General features: G+C 37.8%; 1 non-coding gene across 1 annotated transcript; it reads right to left on the bottom strand.

The window, feature by feature from the left end:
* Window positions 1-1,305: 1,305 nt before the first annotated feature.
* LOC124895039 lies at window positions 1,306-1,415 on the bottom strand. Its single transcript, XR_007051496.1, has one exon. It is a non-coding gene; the product is annotated as a small nucleolar RNA R71 (small nucleolar RNA).
* Between the last annotated feature and the right edge of the window lie 15,705 nt (window positions 1,416-17,120).

Below are 17,120 nucleotides of genomic sequence, written 5' to 3'. Positions count from 1 at the left end.
ATGATTTTTAGTTGTTAAGTATGGATTCAACCATTGCTTGGGTTAGTGAGTTGGAATTTGATGGGTGAAAACCCTAAATCTCCAAATGGGTTTCATGGGTGAAAACCCCAAACTCTAAAAAACCTTTGTCATCCTTAAAAGAGGGATAAAGGTGAACTTGAGGTAACCCATAACATCTTTGAAAAAGGGTTATAGGGGGAGAAGGTAATGGTGAACAATTAAATCTATGGTTTACTACCTTTTTCAATCATAGAAATAAGTATGATTGGAGTGTAAGTCATGTCAAGATCATCATTCTAGAAATAGGAATTCTTGATCGAGGTTTTGGGTGATAACGAATTACACACTTGTTAGTTGCTCAAAAGAGCTAATGGGTGAAATCATTGAAGTTTTATTGAAATATTGACTACAATGACTCTTGACCTAGCCTATCCTTTAGTCAACAACTAAGCTTTATACTAAACCATCATTAATCCACATGTTTTACCTTTAGGTAGACATAATCCTAAGATCCTCTCTAATCTTAATTTTAAATCCAAAGTGTCATATTCGTGCATTGGTAGTTGGAAATTGTTATAAACCAATCCCCCCATTTTATTTTACATGTCTTGTTTATTATCATTTCGTGTAACTTTTTAGTAATTAAAGCACCCATAAGAATTTAAATTTATATTTCACTCCATGAGGATTTGACCCCAACTCTAGTTAGTTTATTGACAATAACCGCCTTGCCCCTCAATCATGGAAGTAAGTTAAGCGTTATCAAAATGGTGTTGTTGCCAGGGAGTGGAATATAGATTTCACATGTGCGGTGTGATTCTTACTTAGGAATACCCAGGGTGGTGTAATTTACAATATTTGTTATTTTTGTTCTTTTGTAGACAATTAAAGTGTTAACAGAACAATGAGTGATAGTGTAAGAAATATGGGCCCCTTTGATTCCCCTCTAGATAATAAGGGCCCACTAAATGAAGTGAGACAAGCAAGTGCAATCCATAACCTACCAACTAATGGGAACAGAGTCTTCCATGTGACTAGCATCATAATTCACAAGTTGCAAATGAAAGCATTGTATGGGGGTCAATCCTTTGAGGACCCAAACGTCCATTTGAAGAATTTTATGGAAATGTGTGTGTCGTTCAATATAGCACAAATTACTCAAGAATCCATTTGGCTTTGCCTCTTCTCATTCTCACTAATAGGAGAGGCGGTGTTATGGATCCGCTCACTTTCACTTAGCTTAATTACATCTTGGAATGAGCTTACTATGGTGTTTCTTGATAGATATTTCCCACCATAAAAAATACTTTAAAACGGGATGAGATTGTGAATTTTTGATAAATAAATGAAGAGTCATTATTTAAAGCTTGGGAGAGGTTTAATGGTAAGCTAGCTCAATGCCCAAATCATTAAGTCCTGGAGAAGATGCTTCTCGAGATCTTATACCATTACCTTAATCTATTAAACAAAGCGGTAGTGGATAATACGACAAGCGGTTCCCTATTGAAGTTGCACCACCATGCAGCCTTTCTATTGATTGGAGAAGTGTCAAAGCGAAATTGGGGTTGGCATACTCGAGAAACCAAAGCTCCCAAGATCCCCTCTACTACTTCCATGGTTGATAATGAACAAAGAAAGTGGAATAAAGAAAAGAAGACAAACATGGCGAAAATAATAACCCAACTTGAACTCTTGACAAAGCATGTTATGGGTGCACCCGTGAATATGGTAAATGCCGTAGCATCAAAATCTTATGAAGATGATGAAGAAGCAAAGAAGTTGGATGAGGAAATCCAGTATTTGGCTAACTACTTGGGGGGTTCCTGCCCTTTCTATCAAAGGCAAGGTGGAAACCAAGGTTACATGGACCGCGAGAGGGATAGATATTGGATAGATCAGGAATGTGATTATGACCATTATGTTCCCCCTCATGGTCGAGCTAAATCCAAGGAGTCAAGTGTAATTGACCCTAAAAAATTCAAGACTGGGGATATGTTAGCAAGAATATTGAATAGAGTGGAAGATACGAAAAAAATGGTTCATGATTTGAAAGGTGAATTTTCTTAACTTTTTCAAACCCTGGCATCTCACTCCACCTATATTAAGCAATTGGAGACTTAAGTTGGGCAAATCTCCATGCAACTAAATGTTAGGCCTAAAGGTGGACTCCCTAGTGACACGATTATTAATCCAAAGAATGATTCCCAAGTTCTAAAAATTACCACAAGGAGTGGAAAGACCCTTGATGAACCCTCTAAAGGAGACTTGATTGAGAAAATGCCCAAATTAAAGGCAAAGAAGGTGTTACCTCAAGCTCAAAAAAGAAATGATGAGAAGGAAACTAATGAAAGTGATGAATAAGTTGTTGAGATTAAAAATCCACAAAGTGAAGCAAGGCCCACACTCTAAGTTCTTCCCTTATTACCTCAATGATTGTATAAAAAAGAGGAAGGTGAAAAATTGAGGAAGTTTATGGAAAAACTGAGCAACCTATCGATAAATATCCCATTGCTTGAGGCAATCCAAGAGATCCTGGGATATGCTAAGTTGATGAAAAATTTCACGTCCAAAAAGAAACTTATTGAAGGTGATACCATTGAGGTCACTCATGGGTGTAGCGCTATCGTGGATAGTAAGTTACAGAAAAGAAAGATGACCCTGGAGCGTTCACCATTCCTCATACAATTGGGACACATAAGTTTGAAAAAGCTTTATGTGACCTTAGTTCGAGCATCAATTTAATGCCTTTTTTCATCTACAAGAAGCTCAGATTGGATACCCCTACACCGACTTTAATGCGACTTTTAATGGCGTACCGCTCAATCAAAAGGCCAGAGGGAATCTTGTTTGATGTCCTTGTATATGTGGACATGTTCATACTGTTGATGAATTTCGTGGTGTTGTATTATGATATTGACCAAGAGGTACCTATCATCCTTGGTCATCCTTTCTTGGCTACTGGGAGAGCCATTGTCAATCTAGATATGGAGGAGATGAAATTTAGGGGGCAATAAAATGCAGTCGCTTTCAATATTTACAAGTCAAAGAAATAAATCGCTGAGCTTCAAGTACTATCCGTGGAGGATGTTGAAAATAAGAAGGAGAATGAGGAGGGATTTTATGACCTACCTTGAGAATGAAGGAAGTACGACGTCATTCCACAACGATAACTATGATTTTGTATGATAGATGTTATATTTTGCATATTAATAAACCATGTATTTATGGCACTATGAAGTGCATTGGATAAGCTTGAAAAAGGGAAAGTGTGTAATTCTGCATTAAAAAACTGAACAGGGGAAAAATTTATGAAATTTGAGTAAACAGCTGAATAGGGGAAAACAGGGGAGCAGAACTGCTCTCAGTTAACCTAATCACATTCCCTAATCACTACTCTGGTGACGTTGGTGTCCTAAATCGTGGTCACCTAACCACAATCGCAGCCACTTCAGTCATTTAACCCCTTATTTCCCCTTATTTCCCCCACACTCCATTTAAAGATTATACTCTCTAATTTAGGCTATTTTCTGGCCAAGTTTGTGTGCTCTCAAACAACATCCTCACACCTTATTTTCTTTACAACTTCAGTAAGTGTCATGAATTTGTGTTTTTCTTTTTGAAAATAGGCCCTAGAATGCATGATTAAGAGAGAGCCTAAAGTTTTTATTATTATGACTTCCATGTTGTCATACTTGGTGTCATGATATTAGTTGCTTAGATAAGGTGTGAACATAAGTGGACATCTTGAATACCCTATAATGTGTGAAAAATTTAGAAAAATAATATGTCCGCACAAAGTGTTTGACACTTTACCTACATGAACTTTCAATAGGGGTAACTATATTTTAAAGGGCACATTCAAACACTTATTAGCATTGCTCAATTATTTTTCCTATACATCTATATTGTAGAGCATGTTAGTAACCCAACTAGGAAGAGATCTGAACATGAGAAGCTGGCATAAAACCATCCTCAGGTATTATCACCACGGTCAAATGACTGTGATTACAGCAATACGAATGCAGTTATCGTTCGGGATTACAGTATCTCGACTCAGTTTCCTGCCATGCCAAAAATCTTGCACTTTAAATTTTTAACCTAGCACTACCAAGAACCTATTCGAATAAGGATTAAGGAGCAATATGGTAGAGTTTGTATGTTAAAATATCATTGAGTGATATAATGTGTGCCTAGTGCTTTCAGGATAACCTCATGGGAAAGTATGATCACATCCGATTCATGGCACCCGAGTGCCACACCCACTACTATAGTAATCTGCTAAGGACAAAGCTGCTCTCGAAAAGAGAAATTTTCTTGGATAATATACTGATGTAGTGTTGATTGATGATATGCGAAGGGGCATGAATGACAAATTAGAGGTTTGGAGGCAAACCCTTGAGTCGAAGGGGTTCAAGTTGAGTAGGTCCAAGATGGAGTATTTGGAATACAAGTTTAGTGACTTGAGGCAGAAGGATGATTTGGTGGTGAGGTTAGACTTCCAAGATAATTGTAAGAGGGATAGTTTTAAGTATCTTGGGTCTTTAATCCAGGGGAATGCTGAGATTGATGAGGATATCACTAATCGTACTAGAGAAGGTTGTATGAAGTGGAGGCTTGCCTTGGGTCATGTTGTGTGATAAGAAAGTGCCCCTTAAGCTTAAGTACAAATTCTATAGAGAGGCAGTCCGTCCGGCTATATTGTATGGTGCCGAGTATTGTCTAGTCAAGCATTGCCATATCCAAAAAGTGAGGGTGGCAGAAATAAGGATATTGCATTGGATGTATGGACTTAGTATAGGGGACAAGATTATGAATGAGATAATTTGGGAGAATATGTAAGTGGCATCGGTGAAGGACAAGATGCGGGAAAGAAGGTTGAGATAGTTTGGACATGTGATGAGGAGGGACGTTGTAACACCCCGAGAAATCTAACCAATAGTTCCACCATGATTAAATTTCATGAGAAATAAATTATAGTGTTTTGGTTGTTTTTTGATCAAGGGTGATATGTATTAAGGCCTCAAAGATGTCCTAGAGATTAGGTGAATCAAAACATCCCTTACCGATAGAATTCTTGAGAAGGATTTTGGCATAGTCAATTTCAAATGAACATATCCCTTGTTAAACTAATAAATTTTTATCTCATGACCCACCGATATATATATAATTGAATTAGCTTTCCAACGGTACCAATTTTACCCAAATTCAAAATCGGATTGAAAAGTTATGCCTATTTTACTCCAGCGTGTCAGCCTAAAAACTGTGTGATGGAATTTTGTGTTGTCACAAGTCTAATGGATTGTCACAAAATTTCATCACCTTAAGAATAAAGTTATAAATTCCAACATTTTGTGACGACTTGTCACAAGTCTGACGGCTTGTCACAAAATGTCATCAACCTTTAGCAGAAAGTCATAAATTCCACCCTTTTATGGCGACATTTCGTGACATCTTGTCACAAGTCTGATGACTTGTCACAAATGTCGTCAACTATTTTTTTTAGAAATTAAAGGATGTTTTTGCAAGGGTATTTTGGTCTATTTTCATCTTTTGGAGGCCCCTATATATATGAGAATCTCCATCCAAACCCTAATTTATTCATTTTTCTTTTCTAATTTTCTTAAGAAAATATATCTAGGGTTTCATTCAAGAATATTAATCTTCCAAAAATCATCCATAAATCTTCAAGATTTCTTCAAGAACTAAGTTCCTCATAGTGTGGTCTTCGAGAATCATTTACAACAAGTGCCGATAGAGTCTCAAGCACTAGAACTCATCCAAATTTAAAAGATTAAGGTTTGTGGGATTTTGAACAAGAGCAATCCTTTTTTTCTTGTGCGCAAAGCTTTGATTTCTATTATCAATTTATATGATTTTGAAAGTGGGTTTATACCCAAATTACTTCATCATAGGACTATGAGAATATAAATTGTTCAAGCTTTGTTATAAATGATTATTTTACTATTCCCAAGTTATGACTTGATATTTGTGTCAAGCTTTAAGCTTTAAGCTTTAAGCTTTATGGCCTTCAATATATGTGTCAAGCTTTAAGCTTCCTTATGACAAATTGGATTGTTGAGTATATTGATTAATGAGATTGAGTTATTACAATGAGGCTTGAGATTTTCTCAAAGTTATTGATGTTGGCATGATTTAATGAATTGATACATTTTGATATTGAGAAAGATTGGTTTGACTTGAGTTGAGTTAGGAATCCACAAATTGATTATGATTTGATAAATGAGAAAGAGATTTGATTTGATCTTCATGATAGACCCTTGTGATGTTTGTGGTGGATTCCCTAACGCTTTCTGAACTTATGTATGGGAGTAGTATTTAGCACCGAGTGGGAAATATGGTATTTCCTCCGAAACTACGTGCCACCATAGGATTGGTAATGATATTTATGGGCCAGAGGCCAAGTATGAAATTATGATCACTAAATTGAGGTTGTACTCCCTGGCAAGAGTACGACACTTCCGCCAATATGGAGTTCACTCCTTAGGAGGGAAAACTGTTGGACTCCATGTAGCTCACATGGTTTATGTCAGTTATAAGAACCTCCCATGTCCATAAGAGTTGAGTTTCTTGAATTACTGAGTCACTCCGAGTCTTGAGTTAAAGAGTTGAGTTGTTTATGATGATTTATGAGGTTTTTATCATATGATTTATTTACCATGAGATCATGACAAGTATGTTTCAATCTAATTCATGCCAAGTGAGCCATCATTGTACATATGCATATTTTTATGAAATTGATGATGATATTTACATTTTTGCATGTACCCCTACATACATTCCAAAGTGCTGACCCACATATTTTCCTATGAGCTACATTTTCTCATAATGTAGACTCAGGTACTCAGTCGCAGCCGCGTTAGTGATATTCGGGTGCCTCACTATGTTTTCTCTATAGTGAGTCCTCATGGTTTGAGGACTGTTTCTATATTGTTGTGATATCATTTTGTTGGTATGGCTTTCAGTACTGTTGAGTCAGTTGGAAGTTTGTCCCAAAGGCTCCTTGATTTTGATGTATAGAGGCTCTGTCAGACTAGAGGGATGGTATGTACTGACATTCAATATATATTTTTATTGTATAGTTTAGTATTCTCTAGTATCTCTCTTAAACCTAATATGATATATCTCTTTATTATGCATGACTATTGTTGAATTGAGTTCCTTGAGGTAGTGTCTGGCTCTGAGGGTTAGATTGGGGCTACGTGTAGCCCTAAGCACCGTGTGATGTCTCGAGATGGAAATTTTGGGGTGTTACAAAGCTTGGTATAAGAGCCTAAGATTTATGGAGTCCTAGGTCCTAAGGAGTCTAACAAGCCGCGTTACATAGAGTCTTCATCATCGGTGTGTAGCATGCCGCATCTATGAGCAAGAGGCTATGGGATATTTTAGGAAAAGTCATTTCCTTCTTTCTAAAGTTTATTGTGCCTACAATTGTCTGTTTATCTGTGATTAACTCGTGCTTTCTTATAACAGAAAATGCCTTCTTGTCGAGCTCATAAAAACAACGAGTAACCTCAACCCGTTGATCCTTTGAACGAGCATGTGTCTCATGCAGAATTTTGGGTAGCTTTTCAAGCGCTAGCCCAGACAGTTATTGCCAATGCTCAAGCTAACTCCCAGGATACTGTTCCACCTCTGCAAGAAAATAATTTTGCTGAAGCTCGAGTTCGTTACTTTATACGGATGAATCTGCCTGAGTTCTATGGGTCAAAGGTAGTTGAAGACCCACAGATGTACTTGGAAGAAGTGAGAAAAATCACCTAGATTATGCACATAAATGATGAGGAGAGTGTTCAATTGGTTGCCTATCGAATGAAAGATATTGAATATAATTGGGTGGAGATGTGGAGGGAGAGTAAAGAGGAGGATGCCACTCCCATGAATTGGCAGTTATTCTAGGTGCGTTCTTGGAAAAATTCTTTCCTCTTAAGATGAGGGAAGAAAAGATAGTGGAATTTATGAATTTAAGACAAGGATCCATGGCTGTTAAGGAGTATTGTCTCAGATTCAATCAGTTATCCAAATATGCTCTTAGTATGATGGCTGACTCCAGGACCATCTAAACAAGTTCATGACTGGCGTGTTGAGTTACATTGTGAAAAAGTATAGATCTGCTATGCTTAATAGGAAGATGGACCTTTCTCAGTTGATGATACATGCCTAACTGATTGAAGCTGATAAGGTGAAAGAAAGGGAGAGAGTAAGAGAGACTAAAAGGGCTAGATCAAAGCAGCAAGGATTCAGTTAGTCCAGATTCTATGGAGGGAACCACCCTTAATTCCATAGACGTCCGTTTATGCCATCGCTTTCCTCATTTAGTGCTCCCGCACCTAGAAGCAGAAAGGAGCAGGGGAACAGGCCTATCTCGTCCATGTCTCAGGAAAGTGTAAGTAAAAGACCTCGTCCTCTTCTATGTCCCATGTGTGGTAGATATCATTTTGGAGAGTGTTTTTGTTGATCAGAGGGGTTTCTTTGGTTGTGGAAAGTTGGACCACTGACTTAAATATTATCCGTATGCTAGATAGGGGAGTCGAGATACTCATCCCCAGAGTCAGGATACTAGTGCCCCCGCTTCCGTAGTTTGCCCAGTTCCTCCTCAGGGGACCTCTTCTAATACTTCTGGCGGTTCGCACCAGAATTGCTTTTATGTTATACCACCTCACCAGGAGCAGGAGGACTCTCTATATGTTGTCACTAGTATGCTCTGTGTCTTTTATTTTGATGTGTATGTATTTATGGACCTCGGTTTGAGTTTCTCTTATGTGACACCTCTAGTTGCTGTAAATTTTGAGATGGACCCTGAATGAATTCGTGAACCTATTCTAGTTTCTACCTCGGTAGGAGAATCTGTTATTGCTAAGCGAGTGTATAAAAAGAGTCCTATCACTGTCCTTCATCGGGTCATATATGCTGATTTGATTGAGCTAGATATGTTTAATTTTGATGTAATTCTAGGTATAGATTGGCTTCACTCGTGCTATGCTTCTATAGATTGTCATACCCGAGTGGTTAAGTTTTAGTTTCCTGACGAGCCCATTTTTAAGTGGTCTGGGAGTTCTATAACTCCAAAGAGCCATTTCATATCCTACCTCAAAGCTAGGAAGTTGATTTCTAAGAGTTGTATTTATCACCTAGGTTGAGTTAAAGACCTCAAATCTGAGACTTCGACCATTTAGTTATTTAGCATTGTTAATGAGTTTCCCGATGTTTTCTCGGAAGGTCTCCTAGGGCTTTCACCTGATAGAGAATTAGAATTCTAGATTGATCTTCTTCCTGGAACTCAGCCTATTTCTATTCCTCCATACTTTATGACTCCCGTAGAACTTAAAAAGTTGAAGGAGCAACTCAAAGATCTCTTAGAAAAAGGCTTTATCAGACCCAGTATTTCCCCGTGGGGTGCACCTATTCTATTCATGCATAAGAAAGATGGTACATTGCATATGTGCATTGATAATCGTCAACTCAGTAAGGTAACTATCAAGAACAAGTACCCTATTCCTAGAATCGATGATTTATTTGATCAGCTACAAGGTTCCAGCTATTTCTCAAAGATAGACCTTAGATCCGGCTATCATAAGCTTAAACTGAGAGAGTGTGATATTCCAAAGACAACCTTCCAAACCTATTACATTCACTTTGAGTTTTTTGTCATGTCCTTTGGGTTAACCAATGCTCCAGCAGCCTTTATGGACCTCATGAATCGAGTGTTCAAGCAATATCTTGATATGTTTGTCATTGTATTCATAGAAGATATTCTTGTGTATTCCCAAAGAGAGGATGATCATGCCAACCATCTTAGAATTGTCTTGAAAACTCTTACAGATCATCAATTATTTTCTAAATCTAGTAAGATTGAATTTTAGCTAAGTTCAGTTGCTTTTCTAGTTCACATTATTTCCACCGAAGGCATTAGAGTCGATCCCCAAAAGACAGAAGTTGTAAAGATTTGGCCTAGACCTACCTCCCCATCTGACATTAGGAGTTTCTTGGGTCTAGATGGTTATTACCGTTGTTTTGTTAAGTTATTATCTTCCATTGCGTCTCTTATGACCCAATTGACCCAAAAGAAAGTTAAGTTCCAGTGGACAGATGCTTGTGAGAAGAATTTTCAGGAGTTGAAGACTCGACTCACTTCAGCCCCAGTGTTAGCTTTACCCGATGGTACTGATGGTTTTGTGTTTTATTGTGATGCTGATAGAGTTGGTGTGGGTTGTGTGTTGATGCAGAGGGGTAAAGTTATAGCTTATTCCTCTAGATAGTTGAAGCCTTATGAGAAGAATTTCCTAACCTATGATCTTGAATTAGCAGTTGTAGTTTTTTCTTTGAAAATCTCGAGACATTATTTGTATGGTGTTCATGTTGATATGTTTACTAATCATAAAAGCCTGCAGTATGTGTTTACTCAGAGAAAGTCTAATCTTAGGCAAAGAAGATGGGTAGAGTTGCTAAAATACTATGATATGAGTGTGTTGTATCACTCGGACAAGGAAATGTTGTGGCAGATGCTCTTAGCAGGTTGTCTATGGGTAGTGTAGCTTATGTAGAGAATAATAAGAAAGAATTGCCTTGTGATGTAGATCGTTTGGCTAGGTTGGGTGTTAGTTTGCTTGATTCCACTGAAGGGAGTGTGTTAGTTCAGAGTAGTTCGGAGTCCTTTTCAGTCTCAGAGGTAAAGAAAAAGCAAGACAGGGATCCTAGTTTGGTCAGACAGAAGGAGTCAGTTAAGGACCAAAAGGTAAATGTTTTCTCCCAAGCGCAATATTTTATTCATCCCAGTGCTACCAAGATATACTGTGATTTGCGGGAACTCTATTGGTGGAACGGTATGAAGAAAGACAAAGTAGGATTTATGGAAAAGCGTTCTACTTGTCAATAGATTAAGGTAGAGCACCAAAGACCCAATGGTGTAATGAAAGATTTTAGCATTCCTACTTGGAAGTGGGAATAAGTGAATATGGATTTCGTAATTGGTTTACCTCCTTCTCATTGTCATCATGATTTGATTTGGGTTGTTATAGACCGATTGACTAAATCAACTCATTTCTTGCCAATTCATTTATCTTATACAGCTGAGGATTATGCTAGATTGTATATTCGTTAGTTAGTCAGATTGCATGGAGTTTCTTCGTTATCATCTCAGATAAGGGTACTCAGTTTACTTCACAGTTTTGGAGAGCCTTTCAGAATAGTCTTGGTACCCAAGTTCATTTGAGTTCTTCTTTTCATCTGCAAACTGTTGGTCAGGCTGAGAGGACTATTCATAATTTGTAGGACATGTTAAGGGCATGTGCACTTGATTTCAAAGGTAGTTGGGATGAGCACTTGCCATTGATCGAATTTGCGTATAACAATAGTTTCCATGCTAGTATTTAGATGGCCCCATTCGAAGCTTTGTATGGAAGAAGATGTAGATTGCCTATAGGTTGGTTTAAAGTAGGAGAAGCAGTTGTGATTGGGCCTGATGCTGTGTTTGAGGCTATGGAAAAAGTTAAGTTAATTCGAGAAAGATTGAAGACCGCTCAAAGTCATCAGAAGTCGTATACGGATGTGAGAAGAAAAGATCTTGAGTTTAATATTAATGATTTGGTATACTTGAAGGTTTCACCCATGAAAGGGGTGAAGAGATTTGAGAAGAAGCGAAAGTTTAGTCCCTATTATGTTGGTCCATACAGGATTCTAAGTTGTGTTGAGAAAGTAGCATATAAAGTAGAGTTACCTGTGGAGTTGTCTAGTATTCATCCGGTGTTCCATGTTTCTACACTTAAGAAGTGTATTGGTGATTCTGTTGTTGTTGATTCTTCCAAAAGCTTAGATATTCAAGATAGCCTTTCATTTGAGGAGATTTCGGTTGAGATTTTGGATTTTTAGATTCATAGGCTAAGGAACAAAGAAGTTTCTTTGGTTAAAGGTCTTTGGAGAAATCAATCTGTTGAGGGTGCTACTTGGGAAGTCGGAGCTGATATGCGAGCCAAGTACCCTCACCTCTTTTCTATGAGTTCGGAGCGAGCAGAAGGTACCATTCTTTCTTAATTCTGCCCTCTTCTTATTAAAGATTCAGTTGTGTGTCTACTTCCATCACGAATTCATGCATTTTGTATAGTATCCGAAGGTATAGAGTGAATTAAGTCCTTTGAGTGAGTCCTTCTAGCTATATGTCCTCATTTTTTCTTGTTCTTAGCCTATCTGGCAATATTCGAGGATGGATATTTCCAAGGGGGAGCTATTGTAATACCTTGAGAACTCTAACCAATAGTGCCACCATGACTCAAGCTCATAAGAAATAAATTATAGTGCTTTGATTATTTTCTGATCAATGGTGATGTGTATTAATGCCTCAAAGATGTCCTAGCGATTAGGTGAATCAAAACATCCCTTACCGATTGAATTCTTCTAAAGAATTTTGGCATAGTCAACTTCAAATGACCATATCCCTTGTACACTAAGAAATTTTGAGCTTATGACCCACCAACAGATAGATAATTGAATTAGCTTTCCAACGGTACCAATTTTACCCAAATCCAGTATCAGAGCAAAAATTTATGCCTATTTTACTCCAGCGTGTCAGCCTAGAAACTGTGTGATGATATTTTGTGATGACTTGTAACAAGTCTGACCGCTTGTTACAAAATGTCGTCACCTTAAGCAGAAAGTCACAAATTCCAACATTTTTTCATGATATTTTGTGACAACTTGTCACAAGTCTGACGGCTTGTCACAAAATGTCGTCAACCTTTAGCAGAAAGTCATAAATTTCACCCTTTTGTGATGACTTTTCGTGACGACTTGTCATAAATGTCGTCAGCTAATTTTTTCAGCAATTAAAAGATGTTTTTGCAAGGGTATTTTGGTCTTTTTCCATCTTTTGGAGGCCCCTATATATATCAGAATCCCCATCTAAACCCTAATTTCTTCATTTTCTCTTCCAATTTTCTTCAGAAAATATATCTATGGTTTTATTCAAGAACATTAATCTTCCAAAAATCATCCATAAATCTTCAAGATTTCTTCAAGAACCAAGTTCCTCATAGTGTGGGCTTTGAGAATCATTTACTACAAATGCCGATAGAGTCTTAAGCACTAGAATTCATCCAAATTTCAAAGATTAAGGTATGTGGGGTTTTGAACAAGAGCAATTCTTTCGTTCTTGTGCCCAATGCTTTGATTTCTATTATGGATTTATATGATTTTGAAAGTGGGTTTATACCTAAATCACTTCATCATAAGACTATGAGAATATAAATTGTTCAAGCTTTGTTATACATGATTAATTTACTATTCCTAAATTTCAAGATTTAAGCTTCCTTATGACAAATTGGATAATTGAGTATATTGATTGATGAGATTAAGTTGTTACAATGAGTCTTTATATTTCCTCAAAGTTATTGATGTTGCCATATTTAATAAACTGATACATTTTGATATTAAGAAAGATTGATTTGATTTTAGTCGAGTTAGGAATCCACAAATTGATTATGATTTGATAAATGAGAAAGAGATTTAATTTGATCTTCATGATAGACCCTTGTGATATTTGTGATGGACTTCCTAACACGTTCTGAGCTTGTGTCTTGGAGTAATATTTAGCATCGAGCGGAAAATATGGTATTTCCCCTAAAACTACGTGCCACCATAGGCTTGGTATTGATATTTGTAGGCCAGAGGCCGAGTATGAGATTGTGATTACTTAATTTAGGCTGTATTCCCTGGGAAGATTATGATGCTCCTGCCAATGTAGGGTTCTCTCCTAAGGAGTGAAAAACGTTGGACTCTATGTAGCTCACATGGTTTATGTCGGTTATAAGAACCTCCCATGTCCATAAGAGTTGAGTTTCTTGAATTACCGAGTCACTCTGAGTCTTGAGTTGAAAAGTTGAGATGTTTATGATGATTTATGAGGTTTTTATCATATGATTTATTTACTATGAGATCATGAAAAGTATGTTTCAATCTAACTCAAGCCAAGTGATCCATCATTGTACATATGCATATTTTCATGAAATTGATGATGATATTTACATTGTTGAATGCACCCCCACATACTTAGTACATTCCAAAGTGCTGACCCACATAATTTCCGATGGGCTATATTTTCTTGTAATGTAGTTTCAGGTACTCATCTCCAGCCGCGATAGCGATATTTGGGTGCCTCACTATGTTTTCTCAGTGGTGAGGCCTCATGGTTTGAGGACTGTGTCTATATTTTTGTGATATCATTTTGTTGTTATGGCTTTCAGTACTGTTGAGTCTGTTGGAGGTTCATCCCAAAGGCTCCTTGATTTTTATGTATAGAGGCTTTGTTAGACTAGAGGGATGGTATGTACAGACATTCAATATATATTTTGGTTGTACAGTTTAGTAAACTCCAGTATCTCTCTTGAACCCGATGTGATATATCTCTTTATTATGCATGACTATTATTGAATTGACTTCCTTGAGGTAGTATCTGGCTCCGAGGGTTAGCTTTGGGCTACGTGTAGGCCTAAGCACCGTATGACATCTTAGGATGGAAATTTTGACGTGTTACAGATGTGGATTCTCCAGTGCGTAGGTGTGAGAGACTAGCGTTGGATGGCTTTAGGAGGTGTAGAGGTAGACCGAAGAAATACTGAAGGGAGGTGATCAGACATGACATAGAGTGGCTGGAGCTTACTGAGGACATGACCCTAGATAGAAAGGTATGGAGGCCATGGAAAAAGGTAGAAGGCTAGCGGGAGAGAGTCGGTTATAGCAAGCCACCAGGAGAGATCTTGTATAGCCGGGTTAGTAACCTTAGGTGTGTGACTATAGGTGTCTGTGGCGGTGAATATGTGTTACTTATACATGGGGTCCCTTTTATATTTTCTCAATTGCTATCTACTTACTTCGTGTTGTCATATCTCTCGTATTTTCATATTGCTCTGATTTACTTTTTAGTATTCCTTATGCCTTTTCTGTTATGTATTTCATATCCTTGTTGCTTATTCTTTATCTTGAGCCGGGGTCTATCGAAAACAGCCTCTTTACTTCTCCGGAGGTAGCGGTATGGACTGCATATATCTTACCCTCCCCAGACCCCACTTTATGGGAACACACTGGGTTTGTTGTTGTTGTTGTTAATGTGCCAAAGAAACTACCAGTATTTCATGAAAATCTTGAAGCCATAGGCTGTATATTTCTCCTCGGATCCATGCATAGAAAATGAACAATGGGTTCGCAAATTTTATGCCAATATCAGTGAAGTGTCTTGTTCGTACCCATTCAATGTGACTGTCAAGATTCGGGGCAAATCGGTTAAAGTTGAGGCTAAGCAAGTGAATGATGTTTATGGGCTCAAACATGTAGACATGATTAAATTCAAAGCAAAGAGGTGTAAATTAGGGAGTTGGTTGGCGCAATGGCTCTGCCCTGGATAGGAAGCCTCCTGGACCAAGACTAAAAGCAACATTTCCATGAACAACTTCACTTTGAAGGCTTGTATATGGTTTCACATGATTTGTAGCCTAGTTTCTCCTTGCACCCACATGGCAGCAATCCAAGAATTATGTGCTCGAATTGTTTTGTATAGTCTAGACTGCATCCCACTGGATGTTGGTCAACTCATGGTCAATGAAATAGATCATTTCAAGAATCAAGGTGGTACACATCACTTTTTCCCCTTTTTAATTACTAAGATTTGCAGGAAAGCGGGGTGGAAGAGTATACTAGTGATACATAGGTGCGACCTAGTGCCCCCATCTACCTCTTGAGGATTCAAGGAGAGGGCTCACCTGGAAAAACTAAGAAAAGAAAGATTAACTTGGAAAAGCTGGCATGCAGTGAGCCCGAAGCTCATAGGCCAATCACCACGCGACCTCTTGAGGAGATTGAAGTAAATATTTCAACTATTAAAGAGCTTGTGTCTAGTTTGCCCCAAGGACCGGGTGAGCCCTCCACTACTCATCATTTATATGTGTCGCATTCCAATTATGAGAAGTACAGGGAAGACCAAAAGAAGCAATAGGCTCCCATTGCTAAGCTTGAGAAAGCCAACTCCTCTTTGGTAGAGTCACACCGAGACCTCTGGATTAAATATTTAAAAATATTTACAAGATAGAAGAAGAGGGATAAGTTCTTTATAAAGATATGGATATGGATAAATGGTCTTTGGATGGTCCTAAAACCCCGAGATAGACTTTCTTCCTCTTAGGTAGAGATTGATGATGTGGCCCAAGCCAAGTGGACTGATCTTAAAGAGAATGGTAATGGTGCAGAATCTGAGAGAGAAAGCGGACCTTGATGCGGTTTTAGGGTGCACCCTTATTTCTTTTATTATTTATTATTTATACAGTACGGACATTTCTATTTATTATAATAGCCCGATCGTTTCTTAAGCCTAAATCCATCTTTTGAATGAATATGGATGACTTCCAAATTGATTGTTATTTATATCATGTTTTATTTCCCTAAATTCTACTCTCGATCATGTTGAGAATTGGATAAACTTTCCATCAACATAAGATTCACCCGAATCGGACACCCGGTGAGGAAGTTAGAGCCATTTTGTAATTCCCCAAGACTCTAACCAATAGTGCAACCATAAATCAAGATCTTGAGAAATAAATTATAGTGTTTTGGTTGTTTTCTAATCAAGGATGGTGTGTATTAACGATTTAAAGATGTCCTAACGATTGGGCGAATGAAAACATTCCTTACCAATTGAGTTCTTGGGAAGGATAGTGGTTTAGTCAACTTTAAATGAGTATATCTCTCATTATACTTGGAATTTTTGATCTCATGATCTATCAAAAGATAGATAATGGAATTAGATTTCCAACGATACCAATTTCGCCAAAATCCGATATCGGAGCAAAGAGTTATTCCCATTTTACGCCAACATGGTCAAGCTGGAAAACGCTAACAACCGTTCTGACAGGCTGTCACGTTTTTTATGCCATTTTTGACGACATCGTCACTTTCCGACGATATTTCTGACGATTTTGTCAGCCTTAGGAAGAAAATCAATAATTTGACCCTTTTGTAACGGCATTTCGTGACGGCCTATCACGGGTCTGACGGCCTATCACGAATGTCGTCAGCCATTATTTTTAGCATTTAAGGAGCATTTTTAAAAGGGTATTTTGGTC

This window comes from Capsicum annuum, unplaced genomic scaffold (assembly GCF_002878395.1).
Source record: "Capsicum annuum cultivar UCD-10X-F1 unplaced genomic scaffold, UCD10Xv1.1 ctg79392, whole genome shotgun sequence".
Classification (NCBI taxonomy): Eukaryota; Viridiplantae; Streptophyta; class Magnoliopsida; order Solanales; family Solanaceae; genus Capsicum; species Capsicum annuum.
The sequence above is the reverse complement of the archived record's forward strand: the minus strand, read 5'-3'. Positions and strand labels throughout refer to the sequence as shown.